The sequence below is a fragment of the Macrobrachium nipponense genome, chromosome 1 (genome assembly GCF_015104395.2).
Source record: "Macrobrachium nipponense isolate FS-2020 chromosome 1, ASM1510439v2, whole genome shotgun sequence".
Taxonomy (NCBI): domain Eukaryota; kingdom Metazoa; phylum Arthropoda; class Malacostraca; order Decapoda; family Palaemonidae; genus Macrobrachium; species Macrobrachium nipponense.
Genome location: NC_087200.1, coordinates 153,036,874 through 153,060,090, shown reverse-complemented (window position 1 = coordinate 153,060,090; position 23,217 = coordinate 153,036,874). Strand labels below are relative to the sequence as shown.

At 38.7% G+C, this 23,217-nt stretch overlaps 1 protein-coding gene across 1 annotated transcript in view; it reads right to left on the bottom strand.

The window, feature by feature from the left end:
* LOC135219765 (mucin-2-like) overlaps nucleotides 1-677 on the bottom strand; it is a 275,746-nt gene extending 275,069 nt beyond the window's left edge. The window contains exon 1 of the mRNA XM_064256817.1: nucleotides 591-677. The gene's annotated coding sequence lies outside the window, so the exon portion shown is untranslated. The remainder of the gene's footprint in view (nucleotides 1-590) is intronic.
* Nucleotides 678-23,217: the final 22,540 nt, after the last annotated feature.

The following is a 23,217-nucleotide window of genomic DNA, read 5'->3' as shown; positions in this document are numbered from 1 at the left end:
AGATATAGGCCTAGTCCTCCTGTCCTGACAAGATGAAAACAGAAAGGCTTAGCCTATCGCGATTACGAGGATAATGGGATTTTTTTTTTTTAATGGAACACGTTAATCGCACATTTCTGACAGGTCTGATCTCAATTCTGCAAAGGAACTGATGATGATACTGTCATGCTTGCAAGTGACGTTCGATTTGAACGTATCCTCAACCTCACCAACAGCCTCTGCTCATGAGGAAAGTTGAAACCGCCATAGGCCCTACCTCTCAATTGTCCAGAAATTTGTGGTAAGCTCAGCTATACCTAAGGTTCATGGAGGTTCAACAGAAAAAAAAATGAAAACTTCGATTTCAAGATTTGTCTAGTTTACTCCTTTTGTGTAAAACTTGTCAAGAAAATATAAACATTATGACAGAGGAGGTTAACCTGGAACAGTTTCTAGAACGTGGAATGACGACTCAAGTACGTACATAGAGTGGCATTCCAAACATGACCAGATTTTTAACACGCTTTGAAATCCCCGAAAAATAATACATGTTTTTCCACTTGTATAAAAATGAAATCCAGATAAGTGCTTGGAAGTATCTGCACACTTACCAATCAATGTATCAATCAGCACTGAGCGGTCCGCGTGCAGACGATCACGATGAGCAACGTTTTAACGAGACTGAGTGACACTGACCGGTGACCGCAACACAACAGCATGAAGACGCACGTTTGTTCATGGCCGGATTTTTTTCATAGTAAAATGCCTAATATTGATAATAAGGTAAACTTGAAGATCATAGTAATAAATAATACCATAATTAGAATTCAGAATTCTTTTATATTTAATTATTACACAATTTAATAAAACAATTTTTTTCGCCGTGGTGAGATTATGACACTCGCTTGTTTTTCCTGCTTTGGTATTTTAGTCGAGTCACGAGTCATGACTCACGAGTGTAGTTTTCATTTGTCTAGACTTGAGATCTTAGGCTGAGGCCGTAGTAGTACATTAGCTCCCTTTTATTTGTGCGATCGTGCATGTACCTAATTGCAAGAACCACATCGGCAGGTCAAGACTATCCTGTTTACAATTGCCAAGATTAACAAGAACTTTAATCCATATAAACGTTTGTGTAGAGACGAATGACTTTGACATTTGGAAAGTGGTTTTGTTTACAGCTGGCCACATTCACATTTATTCGACGCACTTGTCAAAATTTATTCCCACATAACCAACTTTAAAAAGTGTGCCAGTTATACTTTTTTCGCCACGTTTTGTAACAGCTGTGTGCGCACTGCTATGCTACGACTTGACAGTGACAGACAACGAGGTTTACTCAGGCTAACATTTACATAAGGTAAGAACATTTTACTTAAAACGACAGGCACCGCATAACCTATCCTTCAGAAAGTGGTATCCACTTGATGTTCTCTAGTAAATTGCCCTAGCATTTCATTATTAATCCAGCTTAATGAATATTTCGCATTTTCAAAAACGTCAGTGATAATTTCGTATGTAGAATTAATCTATCGGTAAAAGTTTAGAAGAGTTGCACAATTGGCCTATTTTCGTAGTCGTGGCCACGCTAAAAGCAAGGCAAAAACATTTCAACTTCCGTTAACTTAACCTACCCGAGGTAGGGCGCCGCAACCTGGTCAGGCAAAGGGAAAAGAAGAATCGCTCTACCATGGAACCCGAACCCCTTACTCCCAATGAGACCTTGGGCAATGCGACGCCTGTACAACGGCCAGGATCTTACTAGTGAAGCTAAATTGATTTGAAGATTACTTTTGTACAACGACCAGACAACCTATAGTACTACCATCATATCAAATGCAAATCGAGTTATGTATATCAAGAGTAAATTGCGCCGTAAGAAACAAGGAACGTTTCCTTACCATGATGTTGCTACCGTAATACTAATAAATGCGTTAACGTCACGTCACTATTCATAACGAGCTTAAGTTTCCATAAATTTTGTTCAGCGTGAGCATTAAGTTTCCTTGGGTTGTTTTCAGTATTGAGTTAACGTAGCTCTCAGTTATTTTTGTTTTTAGCCAAGTTGGCTATTTCGCGAGAATACCCAGCAAGAAACTTTGTTTTCAAAATAACCATTTTATGACCGGTTAATATTTGTTGAATGAAAAATTCACTCTGATAAGGAAGGGTTCGTAATGTTGACTGATATATTAATCAGCCATTTTAGCCGCCAAACGTTAGTCAGCCGAGTTATCTTACTGGTAAGGATGATATTAGGATATGGAAATAATTCTAAATAACAATCTGCTTTATTTATTTAATTCATAGATCAGCGAGTATCAGATTAGAAACGTCAGACAGACCAAGACTTGTTCTATGGGTATCTGACATGAATTCAGAATGGTTTGACGACTGTAATTATTGTTTTATTATTTATTTACGGTGGATCACTTAGTGTGTGACTGGTTGCGTATCAGCTTTGTATAACAGTAATTACTCCCATCAATAGTGTGACCTTGTCGTCAGGGTGCATACACCCTTTGACTTCAAGATACAGCGGTCGATGTTAGCTTGAATGGTAATTATATCGAGGAATTTCAGCCTTCAGTGCAGTTGTACGATCGAGACTGTGCCCTTGTATCGCCGTCCTAATTGCTTGTGTGGTTTTTTTGAGTTTTGGACGTTCGTTTCTTCTCCCTACGTGTGCTATTTTTATGTCTTTCTTTCATACTTGCCGGTCTTGCCCAGGAATTCACTGGTAAGTTGTGTCCTCTTCAAAAGGCTGGTTTATAATTAATTCTCTTAGTTCGAACATGTTTTTTCTTGTGTTCTGGACGGTGGCCGGAAATAAAGTCATGGGAAAGAAGTCACATTAGTTTATGGTGGCCGGTAATAAAATCACGAGGGAAAATTCGCAGTATTTCTTGGGGGCCATCTTTTTTTATACTTGGTCTTTAGTTTGTTTTTATATTATTCCCCAACGGGCTTCCACTTAACACGCCACAAAGGTGGATACATGAATACGTACCAGGTTGAAATTTACCCTTGGGTTTCACTATCTAGGAAAGAACAATGTTACTTTCTTTCCTTTGACTTTTTTACCTGTAACATTTTTACCTGGATTCGTCTGTGCAAAATGCCCAAATGTTTAATGCTTTCTTCACGATTTCTACAAGACATTTTTTTTTCTTTTTTACATCAAAAGAGCTGCTGAAATTTGTATTGTAAGCGCGTTAGCTAGACTTTACCGTCTGTTGCCCCCTGATCACTCACTACCAGTGATTGAAAAATTAACTGAAAGCTTGAAATAGAAATGTAAACATCTCTGAAATCTTAAAAATTATGTACAGCAAATCCTGAAACAGACAATCTAGGAAAAAAAATGAAAGCAGGTTCAGACAGCTGCTTAGTATTCTTGTCAACTTTCTTGCCTGATATTAATGCGAGAGGTTTCGTTTATAAGTCGGTGTCATTGTTATGTTGAACAACGTGGGCCCAAAGGAAGCAACAAGAACTGAAAGACAGATGAAGCCTATCATTAAACTTGCCCTGAACTTTCCTTCTCTAGTGTCTGAGCATCAGCTTGACTTAGAGGAAGAATGGAGGGCCCTTATTTGGACAAAGGAAACGGTGCATCCCATGCTTTCTCAGGAAGTACCTGAATTTTGTTATACTTTAAGGAATACTTCTTGACATGGAACAGTTTATTGTCTGACTTCATGTGTGGCATCCTTGTATTGCCACACTCTTCAGCCTGTGTTGAAAGAATATTTTCCCAGTTAAATCTGGTGAAGACCAAACAAACGCCGCTCTGATGATGGCATGTTTTGTCGTGCTTTTTGAACATGGTTAAAATTCTGAATCCGCGCTTTCGTAATACGCCCAATCAAATAGTTTCTCATATTTGGTGACCAACACTCAAATACAGAACTTACCTCCATAAACTTGGTTTTGATTATAAATTAAATTTACCTGCTAATTCCTACTGTTTACTATAGGCAGTTTGAGTTTCGTGTGCACGTTACAGAGATTTGTAATTCATTCTCTCTCTCTCGGTTGTTAATGTTTATATCCATACTCGATTGAGAAAAATATGTAAAGCAGCACAATAGTACAAATGATCGGCCATATCACATGCACATAAAAATTTGACCCATTCACCATCTTAATCGCCGTTTATTCTTGACACATATATACCTCTTGATATTAGGTCACATCCTCTTACCATTCAGCAGTACCAAAGATGACCGTACACATCCAGTTTAACCCTAATCTGGTTTATCCTTACCAAGGTTATTGATGTTGGAGAATCTCACAGGGACTTCGAACAATATATCGAAAGGTAAAGTCTGGCATAAGGCTTTTTATAACTTGAATATGTGGTTTTAACTCAAAATCGACATCTTTTGTTGTTGTCACACCAGACTACAGATTACAGAAACTAAAAAGTTACTCATTTCACTAGTGGCTGACTCCTACATGCTCTCAACCCGTTAATGACGATAACGTACATGTTCTAGACCGTGCTGTTCCCTTACATTTGCTCGAGTCTTCCCTCTATAGTTGGCCGTGGTCATGCCCCCTCGGCTCTTCAGTTCAGGGTGCTCATCTCTCGCCCACTCTTCTTCCTCGTTTAGAAGGGCCATCTCCAGCTTACATCGTAGTTCGTAGGTATATATTCATGTTTCCCCCGATGATCAAGCTCTCCTTGTTATTTTAAGCTTCCTAGTCATTCTTTCCCATGAGCACTTCATCGCGAGGGACTTTTCCTTCAGCACTCGCATCGATCTGAAGAGCAATATCTGAATTATGGCCTCGTATTTAGTCAAGCTTATTTATTGCCTTCCAATGTTTTCTGCTTTTCCCTCCCACTGATTCCCTTTTTGGTGAGAGTTCAAACTGTCTCCCGAGCCCCCTTTTCTTGCCCTCCAATACCTCTTTCATTTTAATACTGAGGTCACTTCGAAATTGTCTTAAGAACATACTAAGTTCACATTGCTGAATGTTTCTAAATTTTAGGTGCATTGCCTACTATATTTTGTTAATTCATTCCCTAGTTACAGTTTTTTAATATGGGCTCCTTTTTAGAATATTTATTCACTTACTTTTGTCGCAAGGACTGAATCATAAACCATAAAAGTCCGATTTCTCGTTTAACCCTTTATTCATCTCTAGGCTCTTCTTTGTACGTCCGCATTTTTCTCTCTGCTTTCAGGTCTTAAAGGCTATTGAGGTTAGAGGGCTGCAAATGCTATGTCGCTCTTCCACCCTCCAATCATCAAACATACCAAATTGCAGCCGTCTAGCCTCAATTTTTGTTTAACCTGTGCGTCTGGCACCGCTATAAGAGCCAACAACACAGGCCACCACTGGGCCGTGACTGAAGGTTTCATGGGCCGCGGCTGAGTTTTATGGGTCGTGACTGAGTTTCATACAGCATTACACGCTGTACAGAAAACTCACTCGCTGCGCCGAAGAAACTTCGGCGTATTTTGTACAAGTTTTTATGTATTATTTTCGCCATTTGTGTATTTCTGAGCGAAAGAGTCCTGCACCTTGGGACTTGGCCAATATTTTCCTGAGGCCACAGCCTCGCAGATTTACTGCCTCCTTTCTCCTGAAAGTCTCTCCTGAGTCCCTAAACAGTCCGACTTTTATTCCTTTTTTTTTTAAGATTACATTGCATCTTCTTTCTGGAACTATCCTAGTCCATCTGGGCCTCATCTTAAACGGACGGTCTGCACAGGACCGCGTATCATCATTCATGGTTTTATAGCAATGTAGTCAGTGTCATTTCAGCATGACTTGTGTTAACAGTCACTCTCAAGGGTTTATTTCTTCAGTGAGCTGAAATTCTCCGTTTCCTTTCTTTTGTGACTCACTTCTTCACTCTCGGCATGTACACTCGTGCATTGTGGTGGAACAACGACTTCTGTCTCATTGCCTTTGCTAACGTCGCCCGCCCGTCGTAACCATTCGATTTTGACTTTTGCAGCTTTTGTCATTTGCCAGCATTTATCTTGTAAATGCTTGCCGTCACTTTCACCGTTCTCAGCCTTACCAGGTGAAACAATATATTTATAAACTTATCTAAATGGTTATAGGATTTTTTATTTTGAACGAAACACTGAAAGGATCGAGATTCATGCCTGCTCTCTCTCTCTCTCTCTCTCTCTCTCTCTCTCTCTCTCTCTCTCTCTCATTTAACGAGACTGTAGGAAAGCTCGGGACATGTTAGCGAAGTTTAACATTCAATCGGTGGCTCGATGATATTGGGTATTCAGGTGCTAATGGAATTTTTAGCTGAAGACTTCATAGTTCTCTGTGTATTTCTTTCTGTTTTTTCATAAATTATCCGGACTGCTAACGTGAAAATATTATGTACTGATGTATGCAAGTGAAATAAGGGATCTTAATAGTATAGATGTAAAGACGTATGGTCTATTTTTATTTGTTTGGTAAAAAAAAATTCACTATCTTCCAACACTGATTCACGAATGAACTGGTACACTACAACGTGCAGGTAGGCAAATTTAAACGTAGTTGGTATTGCAAGTGATTATGAAACCTGGGCACTACTGAAACTCGTACATTTGCTAAACTTCTCACTAAATAAAAACAAAACTTTTCCCAGAAAACACGTTTTTCCAGTTTCTTCGTTTCTGCCCCAACCAAAAGTTTTGTGATGTTAATTATCCACTTTTATGATTTACTGGTTTTTCTGTGGTGATCGAAGTAACGCCAACTGACTTACAAGAGGTGAAAAATATTTAAAGAACTGCTAGACAACGCTAGGCATAGCATTGTTCCCTAGGCAGTAATATTGTTTGCAGCAACGACAAAGGATTGTCGTCCGACTCACCAGGAGATTCAAGCGTCAGATCGAATGTTGATGCGAAGTCCTTCCTTCAAAGCCTCAAAGGAGATTGCGAGAGCCAGATTCATCTGCTGCAACAATGATTACGAAAAACCTCAGGGTCACCACTCTCAGTCTCAGGATCCAGATAAAAAATGTCCCAGGAAAAAAAAGTCACATTCATCTTTCCTAGAGAGTGACCCCCAAGGGTTTTAACCCGGTATGTATCCATGCCCGTTGTGGACATAGATACCGTAAAGCAGGGGTAGCCAGACTTTTGGACTACGAGATCTACATACTCTAAAGACTGAGGCACTTTAACGATCTACCATACTACTTAATCAAATTGCAAATAGCTCCATAGTACCATTAAACATGAGAATTCTCTCTCTCTCTCACACACACACACACAGGCACACACACACACACACACACACACACACATATATATATATTATATATTATATATATATATATATATATATATATATATATATATATATGATATATATGTGTGTGTGTGTGTGTGGTGTTTATATGTGTGCGTGTTTTTGTTTGTTTATATCGGATTGTGGGGGAACGGCGATCGACCAAATAAGTGGCCGCGATCGACTGTTTGGCCATCTGTGCCGTAAAGCAGAAACTGAAGACTGTCAATATCATAAGATAATGACCCCCCAAAAAATATAGTGAATTTTTCCCTGAGACTATTACTGGATAGTGTTGTTACGGTGGCGCTACATGACAACATCATATAATCTCATTTGAGAGTTGAAAAATCATTAAGATAGGCTATCGTAGATTACAGAAAGTGTGCAAAACGTGTAATCCTTAAATATTTCTCCTTTGGAAGGCGCAATACCTAAAGCTTCCTGCAGTAAGGTTGCGAGCAGCAGTCAGATTGACTGTTGCGTTGTTTGTCAACGGTGTCCCTATTTCTCCGGTAAGATGTTGAATTTTTAGGTTAAACCCAAATAGCGGCTGCAGATTGTCTACTGTCTAGTCGGGTGACACTGCGATCATTATACATGTAGTCTAGAGTGACTTTGAGAGAGGACGTTCCTACGAAGTGACTGCGCCGCTTCTCGGGTATAACCGTAATTCCTAAGAAACCTCTTGGAGCCTCTTCTAAGTATGGCTCCTAATCCTGGGCAACCATTCGATGGGCGGAGGCTGTATATTCAGTACTCAAAAAATAGATGTATTTCGTTTCAGCGGTCTTTATAGGTATGAAAATGGAGTGGTCCAATAGGCCACCCTATGGATTTGTTCGACACTATATATGAAATACGTTACAAACCTAGAGACCAGATAATTTTAAATGGAATGGAAAAACAGTGCAGTTAGTGAATGTAATGTCTTCGTTGATTTCCAGCAGAGGATACGATCATTGTCAGTGTTATTGGTTTGATGTTGAATTTGAGTGCCACAGTCCTCGGTGTAAGTTTGAAGTAGTTAGTGAAAGATAGCTCTTTGGTAGATTCAAGTTAATATAGTGTCGGTTTGTGTTCATGTTTGGCACTTTTTGCAAGGCAAACTACCTTGTGATTATTGTAACTATATTGGAACACCAAAACATTTAAAACTCACTGGCATCTCCATCTGGTCAGTTTCACGATAATTTGTCTACAAATAGAATGCATATGAACTCTACTCGGTGATTGTTTAAAAAAAAGTGGATGAACAAGGTGGTTCAGGAAAGGAAGAGGATGTAGTGATCAGCTCTTCATAGTGAATCGTTATATGCAACAAGCTAATGAGCTGAAAATCTTCATGTCTTGTAGATTTTTAGATTTTGAAGGCTGAGATAGTGTTTCAGGTAATCAGTTACGGAAGATCATGAGAATTTGAGTCATAGGAAATTCGTAGATACTTCAAATTGGCAATAGGGCTTTCTTTGTCAAGTTATGCATGATCGAATTGGAATGATTAATTTTAAATCAAGACTGGTGTGATGCCGGATGGGATTTTGACACCGAACTGTCATTTCTTTAATTTATCGGAGATCATTTTGCAGTGAGTGGTTTAGAGGTTATTTGTTTAGCTATGGTCGTCTTAGAAAGTAAACAGTTAAAGTACGAGGTACGGAAGATGATGATAAAGCAGGGCAGGTAATTGGAATATTCAGACACATATGTAGTTAATAAACTACTGTCAGTACACACCAGGTTAAGAATGTATTTCATATATATAATATATATATATATATATATATCTACAATCTATATATATATATATATATATATATATATACAGGCAGTCCCCTGGTTACGACGGTCTCGGCTTACGACGTTCCGAGGTTACGACGCTTGTCAACAGACGTTATTTCCAGGGTTACAACACATGTTCCAGGGTTATGACGCCTACAACGCTCATCTGGGAGATGAAATATGACACCAAAAATGCAAAATAATCAATATTTGAAGTTTTTTTTTGATGAAAAATGCCATAAGAATGCAGTTTACATAGTTTTCAATGCACCCAAAGAATTAAAAGTAAGGTTTTCTTAGGATTTTTGATGATGTTCCGGCTTACGACGATTTTTGGCTTACGACGCGTCTCAAGAACGGAACCCCCGTCGTAACCCAGGGACCGCCTGTATATATATATATTATATATGAAATACATTCTTATCCTAGTGTGTACTGACAGTAGTTTATTAACTATATATGTGTCTGAATATTCCAATTACCTGTCCTGCTTTATCATCATCTTCCGTACCTCGTACTTTAACTGTTTACTTTCTAAGACGACCATAACTAAACAAATAACCTCTAAACCACTCACTGCAAAATGATCTCTGATAAAGAAATGACAGTTTGGTGCCAAAATAATAACCGGCATCACACCAGTCATGATTTAAAATGAATCATTCCAATTCGATCATGCATAACTTGACAAAGGAAGCCCTATTGCCAATTTCCATACATGGTCGCAAGTCATGGCATTGCCAAGTTGTGACAGAACAGTGAATTGATAGAATTGAAAATAATCTTGAGAACCTAGGCTAACTGACGAAGTAGGGCATGCTGGGAGGGATAACCCAAGGGAAACTTATGCAGGAATGTTTGGATGATCAGAGGGAACTGCCACCGGACAGGCGTTTGTGAAATATAATGATCGAGCTTCTATGCATCCTTGTGATGGTGCAGGAACTGATCGCTGGAAATTTAATTATGTATTAATAAGATGACGTCTTGCTCTCTGGCAAAATATCTTTGTTTTATTTTTACACGGAAGTGTACTATGAAGATAACCCTGCAAGTTTTCTGGATAGTCTGTAGTTGAATCATTGTTAGGATGGGATTTGATCAAATAGAGAGAATGAGAATGGACAAGTGAGCAAAACGAATGCATGATGTGGAGAGAGCCTCATGCCACATGTGTTCAAGACTTTATATACAGGAAGTGCTAAATTTTATTTATTTATTTATTTACTTTTTTTTTTTAGGCAAAGAATGACACGGTATACTTAAAAGTCGTTAGCGTGTTGCTGGTGTGGCTGTTTTTTTGTTTCGGAAGGAAATGTATATATATATATATATATATATATATATATATATATATATATATATATGTATATATATATGTGTGTGTGTGTGTGTGTGTTTATATATATATATATATATATATATATATATATATATATATATATATATATATATATATATATATAGTATTTTCGTTAAATAAGTAAAGCTAAATAATCGAAATTATTCGTAATTTCGAGGGGTCTTGTTAGGCGAAATGCTATATGTCAAGTATAGAATATTGAAACGCAGTAATGACGCAAACTTGACAGCATTAAAATATGCAGATGGTGTTCTTTTAACTAGCGAGACACTAAAAGATTTCCAATTTTTGCTTAACAAGTGCATCACACTTCAATGGGAGTCAAAGTAAATCTAAAAAAAAAAAGATTAGAAGTAATGAGGTTAGAGTAAGCAAATTTTTCAAATATTTAGGATCATTAATGATCAGTGCTGATTCTCTCGAGTTGGACTTTAGTAGAAAATAAATAAATAAATAAATAAGTTTTGGATGGGAAATATACTGAAGATGCGTCATGAAGTAAGGTTATACATAAATCTATTACGGACGTGAATCTTGCATGAGAATGAAGCTGTAGTTAAAAGATTTCGTTTATTTGTGAACAGAGCAGGAAGAAGAATAAGTAAGAGTCGGATGGCAGGATAAAGTTAGAAAGGAGATCATAAGCGAGGTTATGGGAGCTCCAAATATAGATGAAATAATGAGGGGCAGGGAGAGGGCTTGGACGTCGTCTTGGCACAACCCCCGTGAGAATGGTGCGTGATAGTGTCTGCTGGCCCCTGTGGGCAAAAGAAGAGTTTGAAGACCCAAACCTACTTGGTGGATGGGAACTGTGAGAAGGAAGGAAGGCGAGGGAACGGGAGGAGATTTTTAGAAGATAAAGCTCAGGGAGACACGATGAGTGGCGGAATTCCACACAAGTCCTTTGCGTCATGCAAGGGCGTTAAGCTGCCAGTTATGTCATTTATATGTAAAGTCTAAAGTAGTCTGCCGAACAAGATATGCAGGATTGCTGTCACATGTTTTATATATACATATATATTATAGATATATATATATAAATATATATATATATATATATATTTAATATATGATATATATATATATAGTGTGTATATATATATATATATAATGATATATATATATATATTATATATATAATGTGTGTGTGTGTATTTATATATATATATATATATATATATATATATATATATATATACATATATACAGTATTGTACCGTACTATGTGTGCGTGTTGCGATGAGAGCGAAATCCTTGACGTTTTGTTGGTTCCCTCAGCCTTTGAGGAAGCACAGGCAGAACCGTGTAGTATCCAAACGCAAACAAATGGACTACATGCCACCATAGAACGCTCTGCTATAAAAAATCGAATACAGCATCTTCTCTGTCCACAGATCGCTCAGTTCATTCGCGTTCGCTCTTCCAGTGGAAGATTTTATTGTTTTCGTTTTTCTTTTTCTTCTCTTTTTCTCATTAATTTCCCTGGAAACGACTCGCGTTTAAGGACGTCTTTAGAATGGAAAAGCTTTGAAGGTGTTTTCAGTGAACAATGTATAAGAAAGAATATTCATTCAGTTTGTTAAACTGGAGTCTTGGTTATCATGGAAAAGATTTTCTTAGTCATAATGATAATTCTGACTTGCGCAGAAGTGAAGAGTGAAATCCACGTTCATTTTTGTGTATAGATATATTACGCTGTATACACAGATATGTTTATGCATCTAGAGTCTAGACAGCAAACTTATTAGGAATATTGTCTACTCTACAATAATAATAATGGTATTAAATCATATTTCGTCATACATATTTCATCATACACACACACATACATAACTGTTGTCACTAATTTGACATTTTGCATTTTAATACATCGGAAATTAAGGCAGTAATTAGTTGCAGATACTGAATCCACCGCACATTACGAATATCTCGCGCCCAAAGATAATACAAATTATAAACGCCGGGATTCGAGCCTTTGTTTTTAGGCCTTGAATCAGGATGAAAAGAATAGTCTACTCAGCTAGAAAAATAAATGGCTTTTTAAAGTTTGTGTTACTATAGTTGCAACCCAAAAAATCGCAGTTATAAATCCTGGTCTGGGTATGAACATCTGTAATATGTGATCTGTAGTATGTTAATCTTGTTGGGGAAGTTTGGAATGCATATGTTTTTGGTTTTCCTTTTCTAGCCTTGAATATGAGACCACTGTCTTGAAACGTTGGGAATAATAAAGAAACCCGATGTATTGAGCTGTTTTGCCTCTTCATCCGTTATACGATGGGGACTACCCTCGGCCTCTTATTGGATATATATATATATATATATATATATATATATATATATATATATATATATTATATATATATATATAATTAACCAGTGTAAATTTTTTTGGAGAGGACTTAAAAGTCGCAATGTACTGCATAAAATGAAAATCCCAAAGCAGTGGTAAGAGGCTATTTACAAGGGAGTTAATTCTTTTGCAAAGCTAAAATCGCTCTTTAATGAAATATGCTTTGACGCGGTTGAAGATTGGCGACTGTAATTTTAAACCCAAGAATGACAGTTATAATTAGACCATCTCGTAAAAAATACATTTCTTGATCTGCGCTAAATGAATGTAATTACTTTCTACCTCCTCTTCTCTGTTAATCGTTGGAAGTCATTTTGTCTTTTGTGCTCACGTATCTCTTTTACTTCTGTTATGATTTTGTTTTTCTCACAGTGGTATCCTATTGTTTTTACAGAAATGGACTGTTCTTTTGGAAGTTCTTGAAGCCTGCCAGATGATCTGCCTGGACTCGTTTTTCGCTTCCATCCAGGGGCACCTGTCAAGCCTCCTTATCTCGACAAGTAAGTTTAGAAATGATTATCAGCGCTGCCTCATCTGGTCCTCCGTATCCCCGCTTTCTTGTTTAGGCAATGCATGCCCGGTTGCCTTCTGCTCTGTGTCTGCGGCCTGGTGACTGTCTGTAATTGTATGGGTATGTCTGCCTGTCTCTATTGCTGGGTTTGAGTACCCAAGTATTTTTATTATTTATGAAAATATTTATGTAATATGTGTGTGTGTGTAATTATATACATATGTGTGTGTGTATACATGTCACAGGGCCGGGATAGCAAATGTCCATAGCTTAAAAAAAATACAGGTTTAGCTTTGAGAAAGATATTGGTCTCCGAAAAGGCTTGAATGAAGGAAGTTGCTTAATTAATGCCGTGTGTAGCTTCGTGTCGTAGAGGGAGCCAGGGAAAAAGGACTTTCTTGCTGGACGAGTGGATGCTTCAGTGTACTTTGTACCTGGGGTAATAAAGTTCTGTAGGTTCGAGGCTACCGATATCATAAGATGCGCAAATCTGTCATTTCATTGTCAGTAACTATGTGCGTGTGACACACGTGAAAGTGATTTCATATCGACAGATATGTCGACGTTCCTCTGACAGTCCGTGGTTAACAGCAACTCTTCGGTCGCGGCCATATTCATAGTGTACTCTAGGGCATGGAACTCTAAACATGGAATGGACTTGCTCGTATAATTATATGTACTGACGCTGATTGTCACTGCGCTGTGCCATTGGAATGGGTGGAGATGATGCTGAATAAAAAGCCTTGAAGCATAGTCTTGCAGACGCTTTTTTCACTCTGTCGTCCTTAATTTTCCACCAATTTTAATAAATATAGGCTCATTGGAAAGCTCTCGAAAATCCCTTTGAAATGCATATGATCAAGCATGGAGAAAATACAGCTGCAGTGTTGTAAGCAAAGTTATCCAGATATGCATTTTACTTGGGTTCGCTTTTTCACTCTAGGTACTGTTCCAAATTTTTTAATATAAATTTTAATAAATTTATCATCGGTTAAAAGCTCTTGAGAAGCACTTTCCACTGAACCCAATGAAGCACGTATATATATGTCTCATACAATAGAAATAATCATGTCTGTCATTTGCTGAGACAGTGATTTCATGTCTTTGCCATGGGTTGGTGTAATAAATTTTACCACTAAAGCCTGCTGAACCCCTTATATTTAATATCCTAAGTATCAAAGTCTTTATACTCTACTTTGCATTTTATGCACTACCTACCTAGGTCTTATCACCTTGGTATCCAGTCTGTGTCACCTAGGGATTAACCCTATCACCATGATACAATGGACTTCAATTGTAATTATGTTGACTTATGCTTATTGCTAACTTGTATCAATCATTATTAAAAAAGAAACACATTTGTCGATATTAATAATTTATTTTTACTGATCACTTAGTAATGTCATTCTTATTAATACTAATAATTTTAGGTCAATTTTCAATCTATTATGAAGTAAAGAGAAATGACTACTATGCATTTCAGGGACCACAATTCATAGTTTTTCTCAAATATCGCAAATATCTTTCAAACTTTGTATTTGATCGAAATGGTACTTTTACACAGTGTACAAGACACCTCCCGCTAATTTTTGGTAATATAGTGCAATGTCAAATGGTGTTAGTTAAAGCTGGTATCACACTAGTCATTTCTTGCTCGCGGTTTTGGACAGCATTCAGCTGATGCTTGGGCATGAATGAAAATGTTGTATCGTCACACTAGGACCTCGTGGTTTCAAGATAGGAAAAAGTAAACAAAACTGATCAGCTGATATCATCATGCCGCCCAGAAATTGTCGGACTGTTGCAAGATATGCTGCAGTGATGTGTTTTCTCGGAATCTTACGTGAATGCAAGAGTAACAAAAAACGTTTGTGGGTTCGAGAGTGGCTCAGGAGAAGAGAAGCCTAAGGTCAGAGTACGTCCTATCAGCAGCATCCATCTTGTTTATTTACAATACGCGGTCGCTCGCGGTTCGTGCTCGCTGCTTCCCGTCCAGACGGGAGCAACGGCTGCTGCTGGAGAAAAAAAGGCCTAGTGTGAGGCCACCTTAAGGCGTTTACTCTTTACTTTTAAAGGCAAAGTCGTATGAGTCAGCAGAAGTCATTTACAGATTCGAACGCCAGCTATCCTCCCTCTCCCTCCCCCCCCCACCCTCCCTCCCTTTCTATCACTCTTTCTTTATAGATGTTTTTCTCATTTCTCCCCCAATACCTCTATGTAATTTACAATATGGAATGAAATACTGTTTTCCATGATATTTTTCACTACCAGCAGATAATTGAGGAGTTCTTAATGAAGAGGATAGGGAGGTTTGACATAATGATCATAATAATGGTTAGTTTTTCCCAATATATTCTGTTTATAGCATCCCCGGCGTGTCAGGTGATACTGTCATGACAAGTGGTTGTCTATCGGCTGGAGCATCCGCACTATAAGTATTCACTGCGTTGTTGATGGAGACGGATTTTTCATTGCCATGTTACTGTGTCCGCGTCGTTGCAGATATGCATTTCCAATACGACTCCTAACCATATACAAAATGGAGAAAGATGACAATAGAATAAGGATCAATCACAATAGGTAAGTGAATCTTCATAACACACTCATGCAAAAAGCACATGTATTGCGCAAAATAGGGATACAAACCTGTGAAAGACATAAGAAAATTAATTTCTTAACTGATTATGAATGAGATAAAAGCTAGATACCTTCTTTATAACAAAAACTGTGTTAAATGCCTGAAAAAAGGGTAATAGGTAACACTTAGGCAGTCTTCATAAACGACTGTCCCAATTGTGAGAAATACAAGTAAAATCCTTTTTGGAACTTTTCTCAAAAATAGGTATGTATATGAATATAGCGCATCACTTTATATTAATGATAAGCAATATAATTCAAGACGCATGAAACTCAACTCATTCGCTAAACTCAGTACGATACAAGAATTGCATCCTTATTACTGGTGTATGATTAGTAGAAACGAAATTGTAGTGTGATATGAATAGAGAAACACATACATACAATGATATTATGATAGTGATAATAGTTTCGCCAAATTATACCCATTTTCTTTGTTTTTCCCTTACCACAATAATTCACCTGCTGATGCAATGAGAAGTAGACAAAGTTCAGCCTACTTGGGGATTTGGGGAATTGAGGAGACAGTCCTTGTCTCTCTTGGCCTAGGTGAACAGAGTGACGGTCATACACTCTTTAGCCTGCCCACACCCATTCATATGATTTAAGAAAAACATATTTATAGCATCCAATATTACTTACTATTAACCCTTAAACGCCGGAGCGGTAAATAAAAAAATGACTCCCATATGCCGGAGGGGTTTGAGAGTGAGCGCGTAAGCGGAAAAAATATTTTTTTCAAAAAATCACAGCGCGCTTAGTTTTCAAGATTAAGAGTTCATTTTTGGCTCCTTTTTTTCTCATTGCTTGAAGTTTAGTATGCAACCCATCAGAAATGAAAAAAATTATCATATTCATATATAATAATGCGATATATGATAGCGCAAAAACGAAATTTCATATATAAATGTATTCAAATCGCGCTGTGCGCCAAACGGTTAGAGGTAACAAGTTACTTTTTTTTTCGTTGTAATGTGCACTAAATTGCGATCATTTTGATATATAACACATTGTAAAACGATAAAAGCAACACAGAGAAAATATTATCACAAAATGATGCATGAATTAGTAGCGCGCGGATGTAAAAAAATTAAAAATTATTTTTTTAAAAATTCACCATAAATCGAAATATTGTTATAGAGACTTGCAATTTGTTTTCAAAATGAAGGAAAATGATTGAATATTACGATACTGTAAGGGTGTTTTAGCTTACAAATGCAGTTTTTTACCATTTCGAACGAGTTAAAGTTGACCGAATGTCGAATTTTTGTTAAAAATTTTTTGGTTTTTTTTTTATATGCAAATATAAAAAAAATGAGAAATGCTACAAACCTTCCAATAATTTTTGTTATATTGTGCATGTTTTTGCGCACATTCTATTATAAAACTTTAAAAAAAGCGTAATATGAAAAGGCTCAAATATTAGGAGAATGTGACCTACGCGTTTCCGAGATTTTCGGGGCGAGAATCGGCGCGCGGACGGAAAAAGAATAAAAAATATTTTTTTCAAAAATTTACCATAAATCGAGATATTTGTTCTAGAGACTTGCAATATGTTTTAAAATGAAGATAAATGATTGAATATTTACTAGACTGTAAGATTTTTATGTTATAAATGCGTTTTTTTTTTTTTGACTTCCTTTTCGGTTGAGTCAAAGTTGACCGATCGTAGTTTTTTTCGTACTTATCGTACTTTATATGCAAATATTTAAAAAAATGATAAATGCTACAACCTTCCAATAATTTTTGTTATATTGTGCATGTTTTTGCGCACATTTTCATATATAAAACTTTAAAAAAAAAAAAAAAGCGTAATATGAAAAGGCACAAATATTAGGAGAATGTGACCTACGCGTTTCCGAGATTTTCGGCCGAGAATCGGCGCGCGGACGGAATAAAAATATTTTTTTTTTCAAATATTCACCATAATCGAGATATTGTTCTAGAGACTTGCAATATGTTTTAAAATTAAGATAAATGATTGAATATTACTAGACTGTAAGATTTTTATGTTTATAAATGCGTTTTTTGACCTTTTCGGTTGAGTCAAAGTTGACCGATCGTAGTTTTTTCGTACTTATCGTACTTTATATGCAAATATTTCAAAAATGATAAATGCTACAACCTTCCAATAATTTTTGTTATATTGTGCATGTTTTTGCGCACATTTTCATATATAAACTTTAAAAAAAAGCGTAATATGAAAAGGCACAAATATTAGGAGAATGTGGACCTACGCGTTTCCGAGATTTTCGGCCGAGAATCGGCGCGCGGACGGAATAAAAATATTTTTTTTCAAACTATCACCATAAATCGAGATATTGTTCTAGAGACTTGCAATATGTTTTAAATTGAAGATAAATGATTGAATATTACGAGACTGTAAGATTTTTATGTATATATGCGTTTTTTGACCTTTTCGGTGAGTCAAAGTTGACCGATCGTAGTTTTTTTCGTACTTATCGTACTTATATGCAAATATTTCAAAAATGATAAATGCTACAACCTTCCAATAGTTGTTTTATATTGTGCATGTTTTTGCGCACATTTCCATATATAAACCTTTAAAAAAAGCGTAATATGAAAAGGCTCAAATATTAGGAGAAGTGACCTACGCGTTTCCGAAGATTTTCGGCCGAAAATCGTCGCGCGGAGGGGAAAAAAATATTTTTTTCATAAATTCACCATAAATCGAGATATTGTTCTAGAGACTTGCAATATGTTTTAAAATGAAGATAAATGATTGAATATTACTAGACTGTAAGATTTTTATGTTATAAATGCGTTTTTTGACCTTTTCGGTTGAGTCAAAGTTGACCGATCGTAGTTTTTTTCGTACTTATCGTACTTTATATGCAAATATTTCAAAAATGATAAATGCTACAACCTTCCAATATTTTTTGTTATATTATGCATGTTTTTGCGCACATTTCCATATATAAAACTATAAAATAAGCGTAATATGAAAAAGGCTCAAATATTAAGAGAATGTGACCTACGCGTTTCCGAGATTTTCGGCCGAAAATCGTCGCGCGGAGGGGAAAAAAATATTTTTTTCAAAAATTCACCATAAATCGAGATATTGTTCTAGAGACTTGCAATATGTTTTAAAATGAAGATAAATGATTGAATATTACTAGACTGTAATATTTTTATGTTATAAATGCGTTTTTTGACCTTTTCGGTTGAGTCAAAGTTGACCGATCGTAGTTTTTTTTCGTACTTATCGTACGTTTATATGCAAATATTTTCAAAAATGATAAATGCTACAACCTTCCAATATTTTTTTGTTATATTGTGCATGTTTTTGCGCACTTTCATATATAATAAAAACTATAAAATAAGCGTAATATGAAAAGGCACAAATATTAGGAGAATGTGACCTACGCGTTTCGAGATTTTCGGCCGAGAATCGGCGCGCGGACGGAATAAAAATATTTTTTTCAAATATTCACCATAAATCGAGATATTGTTCTAGAGACTTGCAATTTGTTTTAAAGTGAAGGTAAATGATTGAATATTACTAGACTGTAAGTAATTTGCTTACCCCCAAAAAAAAAAATATTTATAATATATATATATATATATATATATATATATATATATATATATATATATATATATATATATATATATATATATATAATATACGTCAAAATATATATATTACATTCTTCGATTCTGGTACCAATACATAAATAAAAGGAATGCAGGTGACACTTCTCTTTTCGCATACAATGAAATGTCTTATTATTATTTTATCATGCACACATTCAGATATATAAAAAATTGTAATAAATATAAAAACTAAATATAAAATAAATGCAGAATACTCACTCGTAATCCTGACTCTTGCGTTCTATTCTGTTTTTTCTCCCTCCTCCATTGAAGAGTCTTGCATTTTTTTCCACTCGACATGACGAGGTACAGGTGGAGGAGGGAGACGCGCGCCCTTACTGCTGATGGACCCGGCGGCCCCGTGCGCCCTCTGCTGTCGGTTTAGGGGGCGCGCTCCAATACATGACCATAGTGTGATACTTTCGGTCACACTCCCCTATCCTGCAAAGAGCAACTTTGCAGAGACGACAGAAGAACCGGGTGTCTCTCCTTCTGCCATTCATATGGCACACCCGGCACCGTTTCTGCCTTCGCCCTTCTAAGGCCTCCAGTATGTGTTCCCCTGGCTGCAGCCGACACGCAGGGTCCACTACCCGACGAGAAGCGGTGATGGCGGGGCCGGCAGCAAGAGGGGAGGCGTCGTCAGCAGGGGCGTCAGTCAAGCAAGGGGCGGCGGCAGCAGGGGCGGCGGCAAGCAGGGGCGTCCGTTCCAGCAGGGGCGGCGGCAGCAGGGGCGACGTCAGCAGGGGCAGTCGTCAGCAGGGGCGTCGTCAGCAGGGGCGTCGTCAGCAGGGACGGCGGCAGCAGGGGCGGCGGCAGGTCGAGCGAAGTTGGCCCTCCTATCTGCCCTTTCCTCCAGGGGCAGCTCTGCAGCTCGGGGCAGGGGTCAGTTATGGAAGGCCACTCATCGGGATCGAAGTTGATGAGGGCATTCCCGGCTACCTTCCTAGGAAAAACTTGTACGTGGGTCAACCTCGGAAAGATTGTCACCGCGGTACCCACAGTACAGTATGTAGGCATTTTGGAGGGCCAACTGAAGGATGTATTTGAGGAGCTTCTGTGTCCACCTTCTGGTTCTCCTGGCGAAGGGATAGTACTGGATGAGCTGATCAAAGAGATCAACTCCTCCCATGTGCCTGTTGTAGTGCCCAATGACAGTAGGGCCGCTCGGTACGAAACTCCTCAAACACAACTCGGCCCTGTCGACGTGTCTTCTTCCGCTGTACGATCTCTTCTTGGATGGGTTCATGACTCGTCGTAATCATGGGGACGAGTCGGACACCCTTCCAACAGATGACGAAGACAGCGCCCTTCCGCCGCCACTCTGTCTCTCCTCTTGCCAGGTGTTGCGGATGACTAGCGAACCTCTTGAGGACATTCGGGGCCCCACGCACCAACCGAAGGGTACCACTGACGTGAACACCTGCTTCATACAGTTCCTGGGCCAGGGATACCGAGTTATAATAATTATCCATAAACAGGTGATATCCCTGGTTACGGAAACGTCCCACAAGGTTGAATACAGTGTCACGCAGCGTGGAGAATACCCCGGTATACACTGAAAAGTCCACAACGTATCCAGTGTTGGCCTCGGTAATGAGAAAGAATTTCACACCATATTTCTTTGGCTTCTTGGGGTTATACACTTTTATACTAAGACGTTCCTTTGTAAGGCATCATCCCCTCATCCAAAGAAATACAGGTCTTTCCAGGAATCACGAGATTACTACACCGCTCACGGATATAATCCAACACTGTACGCACTAAAATGAGGCGATCACTGTTATTCCGGGGTATGGCCCTTCGGTTGAAGGCGTTGAAGTACCTGTCCATCGCCAGGAAATTATCACGGGACATAACGCCAGGCACATTCGGCATACATAAAAAATAACTTCTCTTCCAATATTGCCTGACGTCGATAGCAGGTGTCAAACCAAAATAAATGTGGAGCCCCAAAAAATGTGCCATGTCAATGAGGGTTTTTGCAACCCCGCCAGAGTAATAAAAGTGTCTCAGCTCATACACGGGCAGTACCGAGTGTAGTCCACCGTCTCGTGTACCAGGTATTCCAGCAATTCCCGCGTCAGGAAAAGCTGGATGAATCCCAAACAGGTCATGGGGTATTGGTACGGTCATCCCAGGGGTTGCCGTGAAGGGGTGCATGTTAGGAGGGGTGGGGTCCTCCGTCCACCCCTCGTCACTCTCCGACGACCGACCTTCACCTTGGCTGGCGCGACGAGCCGACCTTCTACGTGCCCGTGCGCGCGCGCAACGCGCACTCGGGTGCGGGCACGATGCACACTGACCCCCACCCCCCCCGTTTGGCCCGCACCCGCCCCTCACTTAGGCCCTCACTTTCTGTATCGTCCTCTGCGATAAAACTTGAGCCCGTATCCCACCCTCCCCCTCCCCCTCTCAGATTCCCCCTCGTATGCACTGAATTCGAGCTCACTTTCGGGATGTGAGCCTCGAACGGACATTGGGGGCAAATATTCATCCTCACTTTCATCGGGACCTGATTTGTCCTCATCACTCGATGGACCATCCGCCATCAAAATGAGGACTTGCGACATGTTCCGATCAAGCTCCGAAAGATATTCGTCTATGTCCCTTGTTGGAGGCCTCCCAAATGCCTACGAATGCCCCTAAGGACGCCCACATGCTTCCTAGGGGTAACCAAAGGCATACGATGTTTTCCCGAAACACTTTCAGACACACGTGGCCGCACAGAAACGGCCTTGAGGCGCGGGGTCATGCGGGTGCTGGCCCTTGGCTCGCCAGCATCCATGTCCAAAAACCTCGCCTTACACGATCCTTCCGACGGGTAAAACGCGCCTTTCACGGTTCACACGTCGTTGAGACTATCTAGGAATGTCTTGTAGCAATACAAATGCTCAAAGTCTCGCACAAGTCCAGAAAAACACGCTTTTCACGAAAGATCGCTCTCGGATGGTGCGCTACTGATGCTGGCTGGAGCGAGAAGAAGGGATATCGCGCATGCGCACCTGGGTCACGCTTCAAAACAAAACAAGGCCTTGATCCGTGGACTCCCGCATTCATTCCCCAAGGCGCGTGATTCAAAAGTTTTAGGCTGGTAGGCCTATAAGTATTTTTCCGCGAATTTAAAAAAAAACTTTTGTATGTCGACGTAAAATACGTCCAGTCGGCACCCGACAGACAATTTATCTCGACGTAAAATACGTCCAGTCGGCGTTTAAGGGTTAATATAATAATAGACAGGAAAGTGGGGGTATAAGACGGGAAGACCAGGAAGGTTAGTTGAGGGGGGGATGAGGTGGGGAAGGGTGAGGGAGTGAGGTAGGGAGGAATGGGATGGGGATAATGGTCGTTTGAAAGCATAGGTTGGCGAAGCTTGACAACACAATGTAAGCCAAGAGTAAATGCCTTAACTAACACCATTTGACAATGCACTATATTACCAGAAATTATGAGGGGTGGGGATGCTTTGTACACTGTCAAAGTACCATTTCGATCAATAATTAGTTTGATAGATATTTGAGAAAAACGATGATTCGCTGTCCCTGAAATACATAGTAGATTGAATATAATGTGCACCACTAAATTTATTTAACATAATGCAACAAATTTCATAGATGACAAGATATTGTCTTGGAAAATTACCAGATTACACTCCAATATGGCGAGGTGTGCATTGTGATACAGGCTATACCCTATCGGTTCCTTGAT